Below are 25,256 nucleotides of genomic sequence, written 5' to 3' on the forward strand. Positions count from 1 at the left end.
GTAAAACAATGTATGTAACAAGATTGTATTTAGAAAAAATATGAAAAAAACAATATATAAAACAATGTAAAAATGATATGTAACAAGTTTTATGTTTTTGTTAAACGGTGTGTGAAACAATGTTATAAAATATATAATATGTTTTCTGTGTGAAAAAATATAAAAAATAATGTTAAAAACTTAAGAATAATTGGTTTTGTTTCAAATATAAATATGTATATGAAAAATGTAAAGATACATTAAAGTTAGTTGAAAAATGTAAATAGAGAAAAATGTAAAACTACAAAACTGTGTCATTTACTATGCTATGTAAAAAATCATTTTCAATGATGTATGTGAATATTGCAATAATTAAAGTTTTACATGTATTGATACCATTATAATATAACATATTGGGCCTTATTGCGATGACGGTCGGAAAGCAATCTGGCCGACTCCTTGTCAGAATCGGTTCCGACTGACTCATGTTTGGTGAGTCCGACCGACCGATAACGATGGTTCACAACACCGTTTGCAAAGTCTCCCATTGACCTGTGTTGTCGGTCGGAATACAGCCTCCCATTGAAAAAAGGGGTGATTGCGTAAAACCTTGCACCCTGTCGCAGGAACCGCATGGTGCCTGCCACACTGTGCATGCTTTTAAAGTGATGGGAGTTGCGTGGGTACCCCAACGGGTGCTAACCGGAGGCCTCAGTGTGAAGTGGGTCCTTCTAGGGACCCCTAAAGTCAGTTTCCGACAGCCGTTCCATGTCGGACAGACTGATTCGGAAAGGTTGACTGAAAACGACATAGTAATACGCCGGTCAGAAACGCGATCCGTAGAACTGTATAATTCGGCTCCGACAGACTCAGAGTTTCCGAATGCCAGTCGGAACCGGTTACCTTTCGATTGTAAACGGTAGGTCAGAAATGTTTCAGAGTCGGAAGGAAACATAGGTTCTGAGACGGTTTTGGAAAATTCAATTGCCGTTCGGGGCCTTTCCGACCGACATCGTAATGAGACCCATTATATTCAACATGTTTTATTGACAATAATTTGGGATTTCTTTTATAAACTCGAGAGATCACAATTACAATTCCCACTCCAATCTAAGACATTTTAGGGGACGGTGTTAGCCACAAAAAGAAAATCACATTTACTATTCCCCTTTCCAATTCCAATCTAAGCCATGTAGAGCAAGATTTTGAACACTAGAGGGGTAACATTTACTATTCCAACTCCAAAGTAAGCCATTTAGAGAAAGATTCTGAGCACTAAAAAGAGGACATTTGCTATTCCCACTCCAGTCTAAACCATTTGAGGAAGGTTCCGAACACTAAAGTGATGACATTTACCATTCACCCTCCTATGTAAGCCATCTAGGGGTAGGTGTTGGACACTAAAGAGGTCACATTTATTATTCCTACTACAATCTAAACAACATGGGAGAAGATTTTGGAGACTAAAGGGGTGATATTTACTATTATTGTTCCCACATCAATCGAAATAATTTAGGGAAAGATTTTGGACACTAAAGGGGTGACATTTACATATCCCACTCTAATCTAAGTCATGCAGTGGCATTTTCTATTCCCACTCCATTGTAAGCCATATAAAAGAAGGTTTTAGACACAAAAGTTGTGAGATTTACTATTTCCATTTCAACCTAAGACATTTAGACAAAGATTCTGAACACTCAAAAGAGGACATTTATTATTCCCACTCCAATGTAAACCATATTGAGGAAGGTTTTTAGTATTCCCACTCCAATCTAAGCCATTTAGGGAAAGGTTTGGACACTAATGTGGGTGACTTTTACTGTAAGGACCGTCTTACTTCAAACATAAACTAAATTTCCATCTGACCACAAGACACCTTTGCTCCTCTTCACTCACCCTCACACACACACCCGCATCTGGGTGCAGCCGCAGCAGGCTGCTCCTTCTCCCACATCACAGCCAAATCTTGGAATGACCTACCCAGACACCTCCGAACAGCACCCTCCCTGGCGGACTTTAGGAAGAAGCTCAAGCCCTGGCTTTTCGACAGAGAACACAGCACCCTCAGTGCTCAGATACCCCTAGGGATGACAGTGCTACACTATATAAATGCTAATTGAAGGACTGACCTTTTCTCATTTTTGCTAAGAACAGGCGTGATCTATTCCTGCTAACCAGGTTTCGATTGGACTTATTACCCTTTTTGCTAGCTTATTCCCAGGATAAGAACAGGGGGCATACTTTTACATCCTGCTGCTGCAACAATAGGTCTCCGCAGGATACCTTGCATTTCACTATGTTCTGCAATTTTTATGTGATGCCCCGGAAGGCATACCTTGTCCCTATTTTGAAAACAGCAATTTTTTCCCAAATTAGGCCAGCACTTATGTATTTTACAGATGCTCTTGGGGAATATTATTTTGAGTGTACTTAGGGCCACATTACGATGGCGGGTGGCAAACGGGACCGCCCGCCAGAGGTGCGGCCGTCCCGCAAGGCCAATTAGAATGCAACCACCCCCCTGGCGGTCGCATCCCGCATTATTTACATTGCGGCGGGCGGTGCTGTAAGCAGCACCCATCACAATGTAAAATCTGCATGTTGTGCATTGGCATGCACAATGGCATGGCACCGTGCGGTGCCTGCCACCTTGTGAGTGGCAATGAAGGGGGTACCATAGGTACCCCCAAGTGCAGCCACCCACCCCCCCCACACCATAGGGCCCCGCAATGGGCCCCCAAAGTCATTTACCGTATGCCTTTCCATAGCGGAGTCTCCGCCATGGAAAGGCATACCCACAGCAGGCATCCTAATATGGATGGTGGTGCCTGCAAGGCATCGCCACCATATTGTGTGCTTTTTCCGCCCGCCCGGCAATCCGACCGGCGGAAAAGCTGTGTGCGGACTTTACGTCCGCCGCTGTACCCCCGCCATAGTAATATGGCGTGGGGTAAATTGTGCTGTGATGGCGTGCGGATCACCACCGAATGCCACCGCCGGCCGGGCGGTGGCAATCTGCACGACATCATAATGGACCCCTTAGTTTCTTGTCAGTCTCTGTAAGGCTGAGGAACAGTAGTGATTAAGGCTTCGATGAGTTCTATGGCGCCTATTATCTGTCATGATGTACTGTACACATTCTTGCACATTCAGTTCTGCTTCTAGGCTCGCTGATGTTTTATGCTACTTTTTATCTGAATTCATTGTTGATTTTAATTAGATTTTTTTGTTTTATTGCACATGCTTTTATTTTTTCTATTCTCAAAACCGAATAAAGTTAATTTGATTAATTGAGTGACATACACTATTCCTTCTCCAATTTAAGCCATGCAGGGTAAGGTTTTTGAGAGAAATTTTTGTTCTGTAAATTGAATACATTACATGATTCCACTACAATATAAAGATGTAAATTAACTTTAAAACACTAAATATAACATATTAGAACTTTAACATAAAAAAATGTTAATAAGCGCTGGGATACTCACGGGTGACTACGCGCTCTATAAAATTTAATAATAATAATAATAATAATAACATTATTTAAATAATATTAATTTACAAAACGTAACCATAAATACGTTATGATAGACATACACCTATAAATATTAAACAAAATATAAAACACACAATAGTAATATATTATAAAGTTTAATGAATAACATTTTATTTAATAAATACAATGCATTTATTGTTTTACAATAGAAAACAAAAAAAAAATATGTAAAAACAACTAACGCACATAGAAAAATGCATTATTAAAGAGTAAAATGCTGAAAATTATATATATATATATGTATATATATATATATATATATAAGAAATGTCAATGTAATGTTCAATCTGGGCTGGATTAAGCTGATAAGTAAATGTATGCTTTGAATGTATTATATTTCTATGCATATTGGATTTATATGTTGATGGAATTGATCCCTGTGATTTTACAAAATTGACAAGCACAGCCGAGTGAGAGTATGTTGTTTATGTCTACACGCAACTGGGGGCAAGGCACCTTTAAAAAGCCACGTTCAGTTTATGCTAATCATGTGATCAAGACCGCTGTGTCGGTCGAAACGCGTCTGAACCAAAACTTTGTTTATGAAGTAATAAACCGAGCACGAAGATTTGTACCAGCATTTGTGTGTCCGTGTCTTTTGGCAGTACCGGCTGGTACTACGGAAGGAGGATTCGATATATATATATATATATATATATATATATATATATATATATATATATATATATATATATATATTATCATATATTATCTACTGGCGGTCGCCAGTAGATAGTTATAGTTAGGACCGTGTTTCCATAGGAAATCTGAAAATTCTATTTTGTATAACTTCGGCGCCGGTTAACGAATCCTCGCGAAAATTTCAAAACTAATGGGGCGCTCCGCTCAGCTCCTACCCTGAAAGTCTCGGGGTGATTCGTCAAGCGGGGGCTGAGAAAAAAGGGGGGTCCCAAAACGCGTTTTCCCCATGCATTTTCCCATAGGACCTTTAGTCGAAGGTACAGCCCGAACGGCTGAACAGAATTACTTGAAATTTGGCAAAGAGGTAGTCCTCAGGTCAGGCATGTGCCTTTTGCATATATGGTGTCAATCTGTTCAGTAGTTCCTGAGAAAATTGCATTTAAAAGCACATAAATATCTATATGCGCGCACCGTGCCCGCACGGTGCGCACACCATAACGTGCGCGAGCGTAATTCTGATTGGTGGTTACATGTCAGTCAACATTCGAATCGGTCGAAATCAGGAAGTGTCAGCCGCCACTTTGTGTGTTTTGTGTGTGACAGTGAAAAAGAAAGGTGGAGAACGTGAAAAGGGGGCAGGGTAGAGAGTTCCTGACCCCCTAGCCTTTGTCAGGGGGTGCCTGAAGGACCCCGAAGGGTGAAAAAAACATTTTTTTTTTTCAAAAATCGCGGGTGAAAAACCTTAAAAAAAAACAAAAACATTTTAAACGAGTAATTCCATATTACAGGATACAGTCAATCTATAACTATATACATAGGTAGCTTATTGTAAAATAAATATATAAAAAATATAATAAAACATACATAACTTAGCATTTAAAAAACCTTACAAATTCACTTAAAAAACCATAGGTTTCACACACGTTATAGTTAGGAATTAGCATTTAAAAAACCTTGCAAATTCACTTAAAAAACCATAGGTTTCACACATGTTATAGTTTAGTTAGCTGGACATTTCACTCGTAAAAAACCATTGAAGTTCCCCCGTTATAGTTAGTTCAGATAACTATAACTCACGCGACCGCCACTCTATCACAAGGATGATGTCATCAGTGATGTCATGAGTGATGCCACTGACCATGTCATGAGTGATGTAATATGTGACGTCATCAGCAGTGGATTGCGGGCGCGCGAGTTATAATTATCTGAACTAACTATAATGGGGGAATTTCAATGGTTTTTTACGAGTGAAATGTCCAGCTAACTATAACATGTGTGAAACCTATGGTTTTTTAAGTGAATATATATATATATATATATATATATATATATATATATATATGCAAAATACCTTCTCCGCTATGGCAGAAAAATGCTCGAAAACTCCTGTATGCTGCAAATACAGTTTTTAATGGCTCCAAACGACGCGTTTCAGCTTTCGCCTTGCTCACACTCATTTTGCAACTTCAGTGTGTGCTGCGTTAAGAAGCACACACAGAAGTTACAAAACGGCATTTCAAGATTGTTTATGTGCAGGAAGGGAGACCTTCCTGTACATAAACAATCTTCCCCTACACCCACACATCTTTGCACTATGGTGCAAGGGTGCCTGCGTTGGCGCTAAGCTGCTAAACTTAACACCAGCACAGGAGGAAACGCAGGGCTGCACCATATTCTTGTAAATATGGTGCAGCCCTTAGTTTCAGAAGTGGCGGAGCGTGTTGTTAAGCCAAGGAGGCTAACACCACACTCCTCCACTTCTCTTGTACATATGCCCCATGGTTTGGAGTGAAAATAGTAAATGTGTTTCTTCATTTCCATAGTTTTTGGGATTAGTACATTTTTTCCCCTTCGAAGATCAACACTTCTCCTACTATTGCTCATTTTTTAGTTGGAGTCGTAACTCTGAACCATCCAAAGTCAAACATTTCCCTTTCTGATGTTCTATTTGAAGTGGAAATAATAAACTAGACCTCCACAAAGTTCAACACTTTCATAGGTGTTCCTGAATTTGGAGTGGGAATAGAAAATTCCAATGCTACAAAATCGAACACTTTCCCTACTGTTGTTCAGTTTGGAATGGGAATAGCAAATCTGACCCCTCAAAAGTCCAAAACTTTCCATATTTTGCTCAGGGTGGAGAGGGAATAGTAAATCTGGGCCCCCAAAGTGCAATATGTTTCCTACAGTGTTTCCATTTGGAGTGGGAACAGTAAATCAGACCTCTACAAAGTCCCACACCTTCTCTACTATTGATCAGTTTGGAGTGGCAACTGTATATTTAACCTCTCCAAAGTTTAACACATTAACTACTGCTCAGTTTGTAGTGGGGATAGTGCACCTGATGTCCTCCAGCATCCAAGACTTTCCTTAGTTTAGCTTAGGTTGGAGTCTGAATAGTATATTGACCCATCTAAAGTCAACATTTTCTTTACTGTTGCTTAAGTTGGAGTGGGAATGGCAAATTTCACCCCTCCAAAGTACAACACTTACCCTACTGTAGCTCAATTCCAAGTGGCAATAGTAAATCTGACCTCTCCTAAGTCCAACACTTAAGGGTCGATTCCGATGTCGTTAGGAAGGGCTCCGAACCGGATTCAGGTTTGCCAAATCCGATCCGGAGCCCTTGTTTCCGGCCAACTTGTTCCCAATTCCGAACGACCAAGTACAATGCCTGGAAACTGTTCGGGCTGACCAAATCAGTTCCGAAAGGCATTTGGAGAGGTCGAGCCTTTCCGGAGCCGATTCGTACAGCTCTATGGACTGGGTTTCCGAATGAGCGAGTACGATGACCAATTCAAACAGCCTTTCCGAATCGGTTTGCCTGGAACTAAATGGCTGCCGGAAACTGTCTTTGGGGGCACGTAGCAGTCACCCCTTCACCTGGGGCTCTCCAAATCGGGCCTGTGGGGGTACACATGGGTCTCTCCTTTACAACCATGCACAGTGTGGCAGGCACCATGGGGTACCCGCCACAGGGTGCAAGGTTTTCCCCACCCACCCCTTTCTTCAATGGGAGCCTGTGTTCACGTTCGGAACACAGGCTCCCATTGAAGTCAATAGGAGTCCGACCAAATCGTATCCAGATGCATACGGATGCATCATACTCATTTGGTCAGACTCCCCCGATCCGAGAAATCATTCCTAAACGACTCGGTCGGTATGCTTTCTGAACGACATCGGAATCGCCCCCATAGTCTTTTTTATGGGAGAGTCGTCAGGCCATCGACTGGTCCCAGGGCCCCATCCCTCAGGGCCCAATCAAAGCAGTGTGCTGGAGTCCTCATTCCCGAGGATAGTGCTGTTCCCTGCCTGGGAGTGTGTGGGCAGGGCGTACCAATTGAACTCCTTGTCTGCATTCTTCCAGGCAGGGTACACAACTTTACTACAGCAAAGCTTGAGCAGAGAAATAAACTGCTGTTTCCAGGGCAGGAGCAAAGTACAGGCGCTGGTTCCTGCTTACACCCATCATGGGTACTCGCTGGGGAGCTGGCAGGGTCCACAGGAGCTCCCCCTGTGGCCCACAACTATTTTTATGTTGTGGGTGCCCTGGGTGGGCACCTTGGCACCCACAGGAAAATAATAACCAGTTCAGCCAGCAGCACTGACTGGGGAGTCAGCAAGAGCTGTGGGGGCCTTGGGCTTCCCTCATGGACCTTGAATGCAATATAAAGTTTAGACATCCTGGGTAAAACCGGGAAATCCAAAATAAGAATTTATAAAAGGAAAACTAAATGAGCCGTAGGAGCGGCTCATTTATTTTTCACTATGCCAGGCTAGGAACACTACCCATAATGCTATGCGAGGGCTTTTTATTTATATTTTTGGATCCTGGTAGTGCCCCTAGAACATGCAGGGGCACCACCAAGAATTTGTTATTTAATGTTGTGGAGGGCTGCAGGGAGCGCAGCAGCCCCCAGCAACATTAAAAAAACACTGTAAGTCTCCTGGGTCATTGAATCCCTGACCTCAGGGGAGCTTACCATATTTGTGTTAAACATGCGAGCTGGAGCTGTATGACCTTCAAGTGGAGTACAGAGACCTCTTTGGCGTGGGTTTCATGGCTGCACTTTGTGTCATTAAAGATGTTTTTTTAAAGGTTCAAAGACATATTTTGTGATTTTTGTAAAATAATGCTTTATTTAAAACATTTTTAATAATCACTATTAATAAACATTGCAATGTGTGAAGTTATTAAATATACATCTGATTATATATATAGATTGCACTTTTTATATATTCTGACCCTTTAATAAAGCCAGTAGATCTGCCTTACTTAAAATTACACCCTTTATATTGTTACAAGACATAGTCAGCCATGTGCAGCATTGGGGTTTGGTGCCTGTAGGGGGTTGGACAATCATTAGCGGTTAGGCCAGGCCATGCGCAATTGACATCTTCATTTATATGAAGAAGACCTAGATAATCTGATCTCTAGATATGCTCACCACAAAGATCATTTTCTAATAGAATATTTAAACATAAGATAAGATCAATGCCATTGATGCTGAGCAAGAAAAGTGACAAAGACTCTTGCCATTTTGCTGCAATGTAATTAAGCATAAGACCAGCATTACAGCTTTAAATTGATAAAATACCATCCAAACTAACTTGGAATAAGTAAAAGCAGCTCTTAACACATGTGTTTCCTTCTTAGTAGAGCTCATCAGAGAAGCACAGCTTCATCCAGACACAAATGAACACACAGTATATGTCCAAGCAATGCCCTTTGATGCTTAGAGTGCCCCCATAAATATTTAAAACAAGGACTAGGGAACCCTGGTTCGTTCCAGAGTTTTGGATGGAGAGCAGCTTCTCAATAGGGAACCCTCTACACCACTGACACTCTAAATATGCTCACCTGAAATGTTTATTCTTCTAGAAGAATTTTAAGCATAGGATAAGCCCAACGCTATCCATGCCAAGCTAGAAAAGCAACAAAGGCATTTTACATTTCCAGGCCTAGTAATACAGCTTTTGATTGACAAAATACCATCCAAGCCCACCTGAAATGAGTAAAAGTAGCTCTAGACACATGTATATAACACTTGCTGATCCTATCCTTAAAGACATTGTCAAAAAATTATAAAAGACTTTGTCGCTTTTCTATCTCAGAGTTAATTTCAATAGGTGTACTTCTCTTTACTTCTACTTACCTTTAAACCTTTATATTACCCTTACCTTTGTTTACCTCTACCCACTCCTTAACCCTACCCACCATTAAACATTAAAATTACCTAAGATCCCTTTGCTGCTATCCACCCCTAAACCTTAAAATCACCCTGACCTCCCTTTATCTCTACGCTCCCCCTTTTAATGCAGTATTTCTTCATTCGTTTTTAAAAAGGACACACACTTTTTCAAGTAAAGAGTGTATCAACAATAATTGGATACAAACAATTGTTATAAACGTCTAATCTGGTATACATATATGAATGAATACAGATTTACACTTGGCAGATGACAAAAAATAGAATACTGAATACTCAACCAACAGATAGAAAAGGCAAGTGCGAAGGTCTGTGTATGAGCTGGGGTTCATGTGTTGAGAAAGCCGCTAGGATAGCAATGTCACAGTAGGGGGGAGAAGGCGGACAGGGACATGTTCCGGCCACCCCAGCAGTAGCGGCTCGTGGTGGGAGTGCTGCGGGGCGGTGGGGCGGGGCAGGGGATGAGCAGGATGGGGGGGTAGTAAACTATAAGTAAACAAATAAATAAATAAAACAAATTTCATTGCGTACGCTGCATTGCCAAATGCGATGCAGCACGCGCAACAAAATTCATTTTATTTATTTTTTTGTTTACTTACCTCCGTTGGGCCGTATTCCGTAGTTTACTACCCCACACCCTGCTCCTCCCCCGCAGCACTCCCACCACGAGCCGCTACTGCACCTCAGTACAGAGTGGGAGAGGGCGAAGGTGGGATGGGGTGAGGTAGAGGAACTGGAAGGGCCATTCCTCACACCAAAAATCTTCAGGCCGAGAACTAAGTTTGCCATCAAGGCGGACATTCTTCTGACTTTGCTTCCACCTTTTCCAAGTATACATCCCACTTTCCAAAACAAGCGCTCCCAGCATTCGCTGCACAGGCAATATATAGCTCATCTATGCAAAGGGAGTCCGTCTACCCCCTCAAGGGCAAGTATTTTTTCCAACAACCTTTATCTGCCTTAATGAGGATATACTTCCTTTCAATCCTCGACCCAGTACCCGGTCCCACAAGCCATTTCAGCACTCCCACTCTCCATGCACATTGGTCCCCTGACCCCAGACTATGGTCGCCATTGAGCCACTGCTTCAGCCACTGCATCTGAGCAGCAGCATAATAGGGCTCATCGTTGGGGGAACCCAATCCGCCTTCGACCACAGGAGCATACAGTGTCTTTATCGCAACCTGGTGCGTGCCAGAGCCCCACATCACCGCAGTGAAGTGAGATTGGAGCTCTCGAAAGAAGCCTCTCTGAGTACCACAGGGAGAGGTGTGAAAAGGTACAGCTGTCAGTGAATGAAGATCATCTCCAATGTCGAGATCCTACCCATGGGCGAGAGTAGGAGTGATCACCAAAAGGGACTGACTGTCTCAATTTTCAGCTCCTGCCCTAGGTTGCTACCTATGAGGTCTTTTCCAAGGAGCTGTCTATGAACATCCAAACATTTACTGGTGACACATTGCCACCACAGGGGTGCAACGGGCAGTGAAAAGAGGTGTTTGTCGGTGAATTTAGAAAAGGGTAACAAGCAGGATTTGTCCGAATTGAAATTGAAGCTTGATATTTTGCCAAACTCATCTAATAGGACAATGAGACTCCGTAAATTGTTACCGGTCTCGTGGAGATGGATTAGGGCAGCACCCACGTACATAGACCACCTTCTTGCCACCTGGACACCCTTTTAGGCCATATCACGCATAATAAGCATGCCAACAGCTCCATAGCCAGCTGAGAAATAATTGTTCCTTAAAGGGGTACTTAATGGTGCATTTTAGACGCTGTGTGGTCCCCTTTGCCTGTTTTGGTGCATGGCAGCAGTTTGTGCGCCAGCACGGTGAGAGAGCAGGAATGTGCCATATAATATTAAATACCGCACATTCCTACCCTCTCCCTTTCACGCAGCGCAGTGTAGCACGGTGGCTTGTTGTGTCGCTTTGCGTGAATATTTGATAAATCTGACCTAAGTGACTACTTATCTGAAAGTACTTATAACAGGTATTTTTTGTTTGGAAATTACATTTTTTATTGAGTTCCTAAAAATGACAGGGCGCTCCCCCGTTTTTCTGGATTCCCAGATCCTTTTCTCTGCCCATCCGAAAACATGCCAAAAACGTCTTGTGGAAGATCTGCGTTGTGAGTAGCAAGGGGGCGGCACACGTTTTGGTCAGGAAACGCCAGCACCCCCCGCTCTTTCATTCGGCTGCAGCGGGCACTAAACGCAGGGGCCGCCGCAGGGTGGCATAAGGCCTACCTACGCCACTTGGCAAAAGGATTTAATATTCTGAAATGTAATACCCTTTATGTTTTCTAAAATCTCTAAACATAACCCCTTAACCCAACCAGCACTGTAATTTCCGTTAAAATGATTGCATTGAATTGATTATTCATTTCCAGTACCACAAGTCTTTGTAGCAGCTATGAAGAAGCATATCTGTCAAAGATTAGTAGAGCTGCATTATTATGTTTGTGGATATGTTGGGGGTTTTCCTCTCCAGAAGTCTTTTTAAAGAAGTGAGACATTCGTCATATACTATTCCCACCTTTCTCCACCAATTGTTCTATCCTTGCGATGGTTTTCTACCATTACCCAAGATGTATTTGTCCTCCTTTTCAAGTATTCACATCGCATTTATAGCTGCTTTTTAGCTGTTTTCATATGATGTGTGAGGTATTACTATGCAGGACAGGTACATGCAAGTACACCATGTGGAACACACAGTAGAGCAGCTGGTAGATTTTGTGTAGAGACAAGAGCATTGAGTAGGTGAAGATGTCAATCTAGTGATGTTTGAGAGGCTTGGAGCAGTCGTGTTAGATGGTGGCTAGAGAGAAGAGAGATGGGACAATGATCTGGTTTTGGGAGACGTCTCTGTGGTAAGAGGAAGACAGCTTATTGCGTTCGGTTGTGGCTGAGTTGTGTTTAAAAATAATGTTTTTTTAGGAAAGTCATAAAGAGCAGGTGGTTATAGTTGGGGGTCAGATGTGGTGGAGATGAATGTACTCGTAATCTGTCCCATCATTAGCATCACCTTTGGTTATGGATAAAGGGAAATGACTATTTTGTGTTCACCTTAAATTAACCCAAATAGGAATTGCTCTAGCAAATGTAAGCTGAAAGCACATGATCTGAGTCAATAATGCAGCACTGCCTTTGGTGTTATGTGATTAGCACTTGTTATTTATTTATCCTTGGTGTTATCTGGGAAGGCTGACAGATATTTGGTTAGTGGAAAACACATTACGAATATGTTATATGTTATGTTATAGGGGTATTTGTAAAGTGCACGGCTACTCCTGAGAGTGTCCCGGCGCTAACTTAACCCTGTTGACAGAACAATCAGGAGCGACTACGGGTGACTCCACTCTCATTGAAACAACCAGGTTTTTAACTTTCTTCTAAAACTGAGGAGAACTTGTTCCTGTTTCAGAACAAGTGGTAGGCTATATACAGCTTAGTAGCGGTCACCTGGAACTAGCGACCGCCCAACCGAGAACGTGCAAATTTTGGCACGACCGTCAACTTCTGAGTTGAGGATCGCAAGGTTCTGATAGGAGCATATGGCTGGATTCTGTTCCTAATGTAGGGGGCTCCAACATTATGAAAGGCTTTGAAGACTAGTACCAGGGCCTTAAAGATCACCCTTTTCTGCACCGGAAGCCAGTGCAGAGACATCAAGAGAGGCGTCATATGAGTTCTAAGGTCAACCGACAAGATGGCCCTTGCTGCCACGTTCTGTACCACCTGCAAACGACCAAGTAGGTAGTCAGGGAGGCCGAGATACAGAACGTTGGCATAGTCAAGCCTAGATATTATCAAAGCTTGGATGACTGTTTTCCTATGGGGAACTGAGAGTTGAGGGAGAAAGTTCCTCACCATTTTCAGTCCGAAACGGGTGGCGGCGACAGATTGAACTTGTGCCTTCATGGACATTTCCACATCCATTTTTATCCCAAGATTTTTTACGGTGGTAAATAGTCAGGTGGGGGGGACACATGTCCTGAGGCCACCAATTACGCCATTCCACACAGGGACTATGGCCTAAACAGATAATTTCGGACTTATCGGAATTACACAACAGTTGGTTTTGCCAGAACCAGGAGAACACCTTGGACAGGCAATTGTTGATATCATCTCCTCTCAACACCACATTTTTCTCATAGGTAAACAACAGCTGCATTTCGTCGTCGGTGTAAGATATGACTTTAGCCCCATGAGTGCCAAGGCAGCCACATATAGATTGAACAAAGTTGGGCTCAGGACCGAACCTTGTGGCACTCCAACCCTCATAGGAGGGATAGGGGTGGTGAAAGGGGGGGACCATATGGTTTGCTGGCGGCTTTCGAGAAAGGAGGCGAACCACTTGAGGACTGTGCCCCCGATACCACAGTCCTTAAGCCTGTGCAAAAGTCGATCATGGGGCACAGTATCAAAAGCCGCCGAAAGGTCCAGCAGTATCAATACCGCTTTCCCACCGCAGTCCAGAGTGGTTTTAATGGTGTCAGAGACTTCCAGTAATGCCGTCTCCATACTATAATTAGATCTGAACCCAGATTGGCTGGGGTGCAGTGCATGGGTAGTCTCAATAAAATCTGTGAACACAGTATTCACATACTTCTCCAAAGCCTTGGAGAAGTATGGCAGCAACGTTATTGGCCTGTAGTTGCTGACTATAGAGGGGTCTGCCAAAGGTTTTTTGAGAAGTGTCAAGATTCTTCCTTGTTTCCAACATTCAGGCAACAAGCCCTCAGATAGAGACAAATTCAGGACCAGGTTAACTGCCAGATTGAGCATATCCGCAATAGAGGCCAGCACTCTGGCCGGGCAAGGATCCAAGGGGGAGCCAGATTTCATTGCTTGCATTATTTTATGAGACGTAGTCATGAAAAAAGAGGTAACTCCAAGAGAGTCTTATCTAGGTTGGAGTAGGCGGGAAAGGCTGGTGCTAAAATGCCATTGCCAACATGGGGCCCAGTTCCGAAAGCATCCTGAATATTTTTTATTTTAATATAGAAATATTGTGCCATATGGCATGTCCATTCATCTGAGGGAGTGAAGGGGGCTTGGCTACGTTCATAGAGGAGAGGCCTTGACAGTACAATAATTTTCACTTGCAGTAACAGTTGTTTTCATCTCACACTGATCACATATATCCTTTCTCCTCAACAGTGTAATAGTTGTCTCCTGTTTCTTAATTTAAGAATCATGAATATGTATGAAAAGAGCCAGCTTTTGTGCTGGTGGTGCTCGGTGTGACAATCATTTTTGGCGCTTCCACCACCCCTAACCGGCAAAAGTGCCTCTCATCTCTCAATAGACCCTCGCTCACATACATTTCATTTGTTTTAAAGCCTGGCTTTTCTAATCCGCTCTTCACATAAAATACTGATCTGTTCCTTGCAGCAGGCATATTAACTCTCTGCCCTACTTTATGGCGCGTCAAAACTACCAGTAGACAAAACTCTAATCTCTCTCTCTATCAAGAACATTAATCACAAGAGTTATCCTGAGGTTTTTATTGCTCCCGTAAAGAGGGATGCACATGGAACTCTGCAGCTGATGCTTTTAATCTTTGAGTAACAGCTAACAACAGCGCCCCCTCCAGGCCAGGGCCCAGTGTGGCCTCACTGGTCGCACTGCCCTAAAGCTGACCCTGTGTATGAAAGTATTATATGTCTATGACATGCAGTGCTAACCCAGCTGCAATCAAAGCTGCAAGGCAACTGAGCTCTGTTCAAGAGCAGGGGGTTATAAAGCAATGGGGAGTTAGCAAAGAAGGGGTTCATGTAAGGATGCATTGGGGCTTCTACAGGGCTGGCGCAGGACAATATTTCTATTGGGGCATTCTTTTGGGACAACATGTTATGTTCTTTTTGGTCACAATGTGGATTTTGTTGTCCGTGAGAAAACATGCACTGAAACTTGTTTCTCTACAAGCCCACAGTGATGAACCGTCTATGCCACAGTCCTTCCTAACAAGGAGAAGGTAAGGCTCCTATTTATATAAATAAATCACAGAAAGTGATATCACTTGGCCATTCGTCCTCTTTGCCATCTTTGAAGAGGCAATAAGTAACTTCCCTATTATGGACATCACCAAAATGTATAAAAACGGGAAGACATAAAACCTCTAATTAAAATAAAAAAACAGATTGTAAAGCTCTATAAAGTGGATAAGTGTTATATTATCCTCAGTGGGTGGAAAAACTGCTCCCCTGGTCTCTGCAACCGAGGATGGGCTGTGTGTTAGGTTATGGGAATAGTGATGCTTTGGAAAGGTACAGAAAATACAGGTGAGGATTGGCCTAAGGAGATATTGAAACAGACTCCTGCCTATGAAAGACTTGAAGAAACATGGCGCTGACGGACATATGGGGTTGACTATGCCCCAGACCTCCAGGTCTTTCAGAGCTGTTTGCTTGTGGTGAAAAGTGTACCTTTTTCAACAGACCCATCTAGCTTTGGATGCAAGAAAGCAAATTTGGGTAAGTAAGAATTTTAAATGCACTTCCTCGGTGACGTTAGCTAATAGTTACTAATTTGAAGGGCAGCCATTACCTGCTCCAAAAGGCTGTGGCGGTGTTTCCAATATGGGCGCCATTTCAGCACTGAGAAGGGGCGCTTTGCTTCACCCACCTGTAGTGCATTAAGGAAGGGCCTTGAAACTTAGCCATTCATGAAGACAGCAGGTCTCTTAATAACTGAGGGACAATATTTTCCCTGGCATCACCTGAAGGAATGCTTCAGCTTCAGGCATTGTCAAGAAGTGCCTATTTGGAGGGGGTAGTTTGGCATAAGGCACCATGAGAGATCAGGTATTTTGGCACCAGACACATTCTGAAAGGCACCACCATTTAGAAGCAGTCTGGGCCCTGGCACCATCATAGTGGTATTATTCACCGGGCATCACCAGCACAGGTTTTGTGCATTTTACTCCTAATAAAGGTCATGTTGGCACTGAGTGGAGGTGTACAAGAATTCTCAAGAGGTTTGGCACAGAGAGGGAGATAATTTGCTGAGGTTGGAGGCAGTTTAGGACAGGAGAAAATAGTTTGGGAGAAACTGTGGTACAGGGAAAGCTAGGCCATTGTGTCACGTAGGGTGGGTTGGTCACTGGTTAAATGCAGAGAGGCATCTGTTTGGGACATAGAAGGGGCAGTATAGCAGAAGGAGCAGATTTTGCTAACTATTTACTAAGGGTGTACAGAACTCGTAAGGTTTTACTCTGTACAATTCTGCGTTGTTACATAAAAACTCAGCAAGATTCTGCAAGCAGGCGGAATTTGGCACGTTGCACTACTACTGCTGATTTTTAGCTCCACGAGCTTGTTCCATGCTGTAAAATCAGCACGATGGCACCATGCATCATGCCAGTGGGCGCTGCTTCTTTCTGCCGCTTGAGTAGATTTTCTACTTAAGCTGCAGCTTTCTCAATGTGAATAGTTGCGACCTGCCATGACCGCCCGCATTAAGAAATCTTGCCACGAAGCGTTCTAGTGCCCGAAAATCTTACTAGGGGATGCAAATTCTCGCTCGCCCTCACCAGCATAACGTTGGCGAGCTGCATGCAAGAAAAAAACTCTGCAGTGCGGTGGTTGGTGGAGTTTTACCAGAACTCCGCTTTCCAAGTAGAATGCAGAGTGGGCAAAACTGCATAGGTGAAGCTGAGTTTATGGCCCTCCTCTACTATTTACTGCACAGATCGAAACTGGTAAATTTCAGAGTCTATCAGCGAGTAATTTTTATTTCAAACCATAGTAAAAAAGAATCTAAGCACAATTCATAAGACTTTCATCATGAAAGTGTGGGGCACCCTGCTGGAGCAGAGTTTTCTGTTGAAAATGTATTGGTTTTTTTTTAAGCTCTGGTTTGTCTATTGTCGAAAGAAATTAAAATTATTAATTTATAACTACTAATTATTTGTTTTGTGTAAATGTTCTGATTAATCAATACGTACTAATAAGAGAAAAACTATACGTGGGGATGCATTAATGTTGCTAAATAATAATGTGCGGGTTTAATTAAATAAATGTTGCTGAGTGCTGTTTATTTTAAAGCACAAAAACGCTTTTAAAATGTCGTGTACTAATGCTTTTCTTGTGTTGCAAAGGCTAGATAATTACATACACATAAGGGTATTAGTGGGGTTAACACTGTTTAATCACTATGCTGTGGTAACGTTGTTTTTGTCTCTTTTAATTAAGATGGTACGTTTTGGCCTAGTGAAAGATGGCTGCCGTTTAAAGCCTGTATTTGAGTAGTCGATTTGTGATGAGAAGGCCTTGCTGAACATGGTCGAGAGTCATCTGACCACAGTCTTCGCCTGGTTAAAAAAAGTTTTCCGTGAGGACAGCAGCTCTGGGCGGACATCCAAGTGTCCTTGGAGGACAAAGGAGCCACAATGAACTTTGTGATCACAATGCTGGTTCCGAGGAAATATGAACATGAAAAGAAACATTTGCAAGTTTTAGTTCCTTCTTCCGTCTTTTTATTTTTGTGATTTTTCTGAGCGGAGATTTTTCCAAATGTAGCGATGCTACATCCTTTCCTGCTCGCTCTGCTCAGCGGTTCAGCGGATATCTAAAACATTTTATGTTGCCTTCTTTTGTTAAATTTATTATAAATATTGTTAGCCTAGAGAGGGTCTGTGTCATTGCATTTTGGATTCTGAGGCCACTTCTTTCCAAACTTGCGTTGGTGAAGATCGATGCTGTGAGGACGGCGACTTGGGAGATTTCTACTGAGAGACCTGTCCTGACTCGTTTATGACATTTAGCTAGAATAGGTAATTATGAGAATAATGATTTTGCTTTTGAATTGATTTTCTTTGAACTGATTTTAGATAAATTACCATTATTTGAAATACAGTGTTGGTGGTTATTTCTTGTCAATTATTGAGTACTCTATTTTGATTATTGTTGATTATTATTGGTTAAATCATGACTCAAGACAGTGTCAATTAGGTCTTATCGACCTTAGTGTAGATGCAGGGTGTTTAGAAGGTTTTCTCTCCACAGGTTCAGTGTTGATAGAGTAATCGAGTATGTATATGTTAGTGAAATGGGCCCAAGCGTATGATGAGTGTATGTGTGTGTATCTGTGAATTTACTCTATCCGTGGAAGTAGGGAGAATTTGTACACCCCAATCTGCACCAATTTCCTGGTAGCAGAATTTGATGGTTTTGATGATTGTCTTGATCTGATTAGATTGCTTGTACATTGGCTTTTGATTTATTGATTATTGATTGATGTTGGTATATGTACTAATACTATATGTTGGAGTCGTCGTGTTGAGTTTTATGTAGTGCTTCTGGAATTTGGGAGCTGGTAGCAGTTCCGTAGTAGGGCAGAGGGAAGTATATGCTGCTCTCGGGAAAGACGGGATTGTTGGTCCTGTACGTATGCAGGAAAAACGTGTGACAATTGAAGTTGCGCGTCACATTGTCTGTGTTCGGAATTAGTGACATCGTTGTGTGTTACTATTAGAAATATATTTCTGGTATAAAAAGGAGTGTGTATGGTAGTGAAGGTTATTTATGAAACTCTGGTCTTAAGTCCCAGGGATCCGTAAGGTTCACCGTTAAAGCTTATCGCAGGAGAAGTAATAGGTATTCTCTGAGCTTGTTTGAAGGACTGGGCAGAGGAAAACACTGCTTGGTTAACGTATGTTATAATTCTGTAGTGAGGCAGATTGTTCGCTGTTCTCGGGAAGGCAGGATTCTGTGTGTATGTACTACATTTTCTTGTATGAATGTGCGTGAATGTATGAGCATTTAGTTGATTGAAAGACTCTTTGGAGCAGTCCTAGAGGAAACAGTTAATGGATGCATGTTAGAAGGGCAGAGTAGAGGGATGTGCTACTGTGTCAACGAGAGTATTAATTCCGTACTGAAACAGAAGTGAGTGAAAGACGGGATTCTTGTGAAATAGATTTTCTTTACTATTCTTTGGTTAGCGAAGCAGACAATGGAGATGTTTATATGTTGTAACTAATAGATTTTGTAGAATCTGACACGAAGTCTACTGAGAAGTTTTGTAAAGGAGGGGTAGACGACTGACAGGAGACAGGAGCAGGAGAGACTGCAGTGACTGCTGACGTCATTGAGACCGCGCTCTGATTGGATAGAAGATCAGAACAGTGCTTGCGCTGAGATTGGTGCGTTGGTGTGAGCCACGCAGAGATTGGAAGGAGTCACTCTGTACTCTAGTGACGTAGACGCTCCAGGATTGGTGCGTTAGTGTGAGTCGCGCTGTTATTGGATAAAACATCGTACTATTCAGTTGTATTACGGAAGGGTTTAGAAAGTTTGGTAAAAGCTAAAATGTATTACCAAGAAGAGAAAAAGAAAAAATCTTTATTCGGAAAAATAAAGCGATGGTTTGACAAGGATAAAGATGTTAAAACGAGAGAAGGTGAATTGTTACCTCCATCGAAAACACCTGCATCCTTTATGGCTGCGAGATATTGGTATCATACCTGTATACGGTTGGAGAATTGGGTTAGGTATACTAAAGAAGATGGTGTCCTAGCATTCCCAGAACATGGTTCATTTAATCTGGCCGTGTTGAAAAATTTGCGGGAAAGGATGTTGTGTCTTGACCCAAGACCAAGGCCGACACAGTTTGAGGCTTTAGTGGAATGGGAAGAAGAAGTACATGAGCGAGAAAAACAGAGGTCTGGAGGAAACTATAGATACATGTTTGGGAGGAGACATGATCGTGAAACTCATCATGATCGAATGAAGAGATGGCGAGATGCTAGTATGTCAGAGGGATTATAACCTATGAGAACAGTTGAAGAGAAGGGTACAGAAAGGGTTCCTGAGGCAGAAGTGAAAAGATATGGAATTAATGAGTATGAGGATGAGGTCTTGAATGACATGATTTACAAAAGACCACCTCCATATAGACCAGAACCAGAAGAGAGCACACCAGTGGTTTCTCCGATAAGAGATACATTGCGTATCATTGAGACAGAAAATGTGACACCTGAGTTAAGAAGTGGTAATCCTTTTAGGGAAAAAGAGAGAGAGAATAGAAGTGGTGATGAGAATACGAGAGAATTAGCCAGAACTACATTGGAGTTGACTGAAAAGATTAGAGAGCTGACAAAGAATCTAGAAGCTGTTACGGTGCCTGTAACCATAGGTCCGGTTATGCCTGTTTTTGATAAGCAGAGGACGGGTGAAAATAGTTTGGTGATTCCATATGTTGGGAATAGATTGACAAGTTTGGCTGGTCCCTCAGGAGATTCAGGAAAAAGGACAGAAAATGATGATTTGAGACAATCCAGACATGAGACATGTAGTGAAGGATTAGAGGTACAGTCTAATTCGAGATTGGATGCTAGTGAAGCTAGTTGTTCAGGGATGCCGATTTTAGAACCTCAGAAGAAAGTGGTTCCAGTGAGAAAATCTACTGAAATAACAGCTGAAGATTTGAATGAATGGATGAAAGTTCTTCAAAAGAGGGATAAAGATTCACAGGCAATTGATGTGGCTAGGTTACGTGTAGAATTAGAAGAGCTTGTTGCAGGGACAGTTCCTACGGAAATTCTGAAAAATCATCATGATGGTGAACTGTTGTTTATGTGCAAAAACATCACCTGGAGAGCTAAAAATACACATGACAGGTTAAGAGCAATAGCGAATGAGCAGGGAGTTGACATTGATAAGGTGAAAGCTTTGCAGAAGTCTTACAGGATGGATTTCACGGATAAAGATATTGAGAATCTGAATGGTGCTGGTAGAACAGGACAGATTAAAGAGATGATCGCTTTATTGCGAAAATGGGGTGATGTTGAGAAGTGGAAGGATAGGTGGTACAAGAAAAGGGAAGAATCAGGGGATAGGACTTATTCAGCATTTCCTGTGAGAGAAAAAGAGAAAACAGTGGATGCTTATCCCATGAGAGAAATACCTGGAGGAGGATATGTACATGTTCCATGGACCAGACAGGATATTTTATCATTTACGAATGATTTCCCTCGACTGAGAGAAAAGCCCGTCGAGTGGTATAGGCAGGTAGACAGGTTTGTGAAATTGTCAAAAGTGCTGAGGATTGACCTGAATAGTCTGTTTGATATAATTGTTCCAGCAGACTTGTGGGCTGAGTGTAAAATAGTTGTAAGTTGGCCTACTGAGGAATATCCAAGAGACCAGAGAACAGGAGCACCAGATCCAGAGGTAATGAGAAAGTATGATCAGGTGATGGTGTACCTGAAAAGTAAAGTACCTCCGAAAGAGACAGACTGGGTTAAAATAGATCGAACACACCAGGAAGCAAAAGAATCAGTTCATGCTTTTTATGAGAGGCTGATACTGGCTTTTAAACAATTCAGTGGGGATGAACACCTGGGTGACAAGGATTTGAGTCATTTTGTATACAGATTTGTATATGGCCTGAGACCTGAGATTAGTGAGAGAATTCGTGAGCATACAGTGGACTGGCAGAGTAAGAAAATAGATGAGATTTTGAGACATGCAAAATACTTCAGTGATGAAATTGAAGCAAAACAGAGAAAGCTGAAAGAAAAAGCAATGTGGGCACAAGTGAAAGTTGCGGAAAGACAGGAAGCACAGTTGGTGGAACAGGCGAATAATGCAGGAAATAATCCAGGGAATAGGCCCAGGTATGCAGGGAAAGGAAAGGGGAATCTTGAGGAAGCCAAAAAGAAGTTCCCGTGTCACAACTGTGGCCAACTGGGACATTGGAGATCTGAATGTACCAATCCACCATTGGCGAATAATGAGGGTAAAATATTAAATCAACAGGTGCAGAACGAGGGGATTAATCAACAGCAGCAACAACAGAAGATTGTGAAACAGCAGAGTCAAGAGCCAAAACCGCCCTTGCCGCAGAGTAGAGGGTCACAAAAGTACAATCAGGATTCAGGATTCTACAATGATGAGCAGGTAAACAAACCAAGGCGTTCTAACCAGGTACAGCAGTACTTGTTAAAGAATGAAGGGAGTGAGTCTGAAGGTGACTATTGACGGTGCCGAGGAGAGGAGTGCAACTCTAGAAATAGACCAGGCAGGACCATTTGTAGATGGGAAAATAAATGAAGAAGGTGTTACATATTTAGTAGACACAGGTGCGACAAGATCAACTGTCAGGTCAGTAGATATTAGAAATCTTCCTCTCTCGGATGAAGCAATCCAAGTAGTTGGTGTAGCCAATACACAAATCAAGACACGTCTTACTGAACCAGTAAGAGTACAAATAGGGAAATTTTCAGACATGCACAGATTTATTGTCTGTGACACTAGTCCAGTGAACTTGTTAGGCAGGGATCTGCTTTGTAAGATGAACTGTACAATTTTTTGTACACCGGATGGAATAGCTTTTGAAACACCAGATGAGGATGTTTTGTACCGAATGACTCTAGAAAATAGAGAGAGTGAGTTAATTGGTGCATATGCTGTGTTTGATCCGGAGGATTTGCCTCAAGAGCTGAGAGACACAGTGAAAAGGACAGTTTGGGATTTTACTGGAGAGGATGTGGGATTGATGAATAATGTAGATCCTGTGAAAATTGCAGTGAAAGAAGGAATTACTTATCCTAACATTCCTCAGTACAAAATGACACCAGAAATAATTGAGGGAATAACTCCTATTATTGAGAAAATGATTCATCAAGGAGTTTTGAGAGAACTACTGAGTAGTCTGTGTAACTCACCGATAATGGGGCTAAAGAAACCTAATGGGAAGTTCAGGATTGTACTGGATTTGAGAAAAGTTAACAAAATTGTGGTGGCATGTTGTCCCATTGTGCCAAATCCGTCAGTGATTTTGTATCAGATTCCACATGATGCTGAGTGGTACACAGTGATTGATTTGTGTCATGCTTTCTTTTCAATTCCATTGCATCATGACAGCCAGCCGATTTTTGCATTTAGGTTTGGCCAGCGTATTTTAGCATGGTGTCGTATCCCACAGGGGTATACGGAGAGTCCTTCAATATTCAATCAGTTATTGAAAAAATCATTGGAGAGCTTGATTATGCCTGAAAATTCAGTACTAGTGCAGTATATTGATGATTTGCTTGTGGCATCAAAGACATGTGAAGCTTGTGAAGTAGATACCATAGCTTTACTGAATCATCTGGCATATGGAGGGTTAAAGGTATCTCCAGCTAAATTGCAATTTTGCAAGAAAGAGGTGCATTATCTTGGACACAATATTGAAAAAGGTCTAAGAAAAGTGACTGATGACAGGATCAGAATTATCAGAGAAATGAAAGCCCCAAAGACCCAGAGGGAAGTGAGAATGTTCCTGGGAATGGTGGGTTATTGTCGTCAGTGGATAATTAATTTCTCCCTGATAGCAAAACCACTGATTAAGCTGACAAAAAGTGAGATGACAGATCCATTGGAACTAGATGGAGAACAAATGGCAGCATTTGAGGAGCTGAAAAGCAGAATGTGTGAAGCCCCTGCTTTGGGTATGCCAGACTATGAGAAAGAGTTTGAATTGTACTGTAGTGAGAGAAATGGATGTGCACTTTCAGTGTTAATCCAGAAGCATGGATTACTGAGAAGGCCTATTGCGTACTTCTCATTGACACTTGACCCTGTAGCTGTGGGTTTACCAGGTTGTCTGAAATCTGTGGCTGCAACATGCAGAAGTCTGGAACAGAGTGAGGGAATCATAATGGGATATCCTGTAAGGGTATTCGTACCTCATAATGTGGCAATTCTTTTGACAAGAAGCAGAACTCAGTACATGTCACATAGTCGGCTGACTAAATATGAGAAAGTCATTCTGGGAGCATCAAATGTGACTCTGGAGAGATGTGTGAATGTGAATCCAGCGACATTATTGCCGGATATTGAAAATGTGGGTGTGAAGACAGAAGATGATCACAATTGTTTGGATGTGCTGGATTACTGTACAAAACCGAGACCAGACATAAGGGATCTTCCCTTGCTTGAAAGTGATCATGTGCTGTTTGTAGATGGATCATGTCTGAGGAATGATGAGGGTGTGCTGAGTGCAGCATATGCAGTGTGCAAGGTTTCAGAAGTGATGGAAGCATCACCATTGAAAGGAGTGAAATCTGCACAAGTTGCTGAATTGGTGGCATTGACGAAAGCTTGTGAAATTGGGAAAGGTCTGAGAGTGACTGTGATGACTGATAGTCAGTATGGATTTGGAGTTGTGCATGATTTTGGCCAACTTTGGCTACAGAGAGGTTTCTTGACGTCGAGTGGGACTCCAATAAAGAATGCTGAAGTGATTGGGAAATTGCTTGAGGCGATACAGCTGCCTAAAGAATTAGCAGTTGTGAAATGTGCTGCTCATGGACAAGGAGATGATTTTGTGACAGTTGGAAACAGATTTGCCAACGACATTGCACAATATTGCGCGAAAAACAATCACTCAATTAATAGGGAACGAGAAGGGGAAATGTCTTTTTGTTCTGTGATGTTTACTAATGTCCTAGAAACGTGGGATGAAGTGAAACAGTTGCAGGATGAGGCAGGAAAGGAAGAAAAGAAAGACTGGATCAAGGCAGGTTGTGCCCCAAGAGAAACAGACCATGTTTGGGTCTATAGAGATGGCAGACCAGTCATGCCTAACTCTATGCTGTTGACAATGGCAAGGATGTATCATGGCCAGGGACATTTGGGAAGGGATGCGATGATCAGGTCTTTTAAACAGACTTGGTACAATGCAAAGTTCAGGACAATTGCAGAGAGCATCTGTCAAAGATGTTTGATTTGCCAGCAATTTAACACTGGGAAAAAGACAGTGGTGAGTCTGGGAACGATAGGCAGAGAAGGTGGTCCTTTCACGAGAATGCAGATAGATTTCATTGAAATGCCCCAAGTAAACAGACTGAGGTATGTTCTAGTGGTAGTCTGTTTGT

Source organism: Triturus cristatus, chromosome 9 (assembly GCF_964204655.1).
Source record: "Triturus cristatus chromosome 9, aTriCri1.1, whole genome shotgun sequence".
Lineage (NCBI taxonomy): Eukaryota > Metazoa > Chordata > Amphibia > Caudata > Salamandridae > Triturus > Triturus cristatus.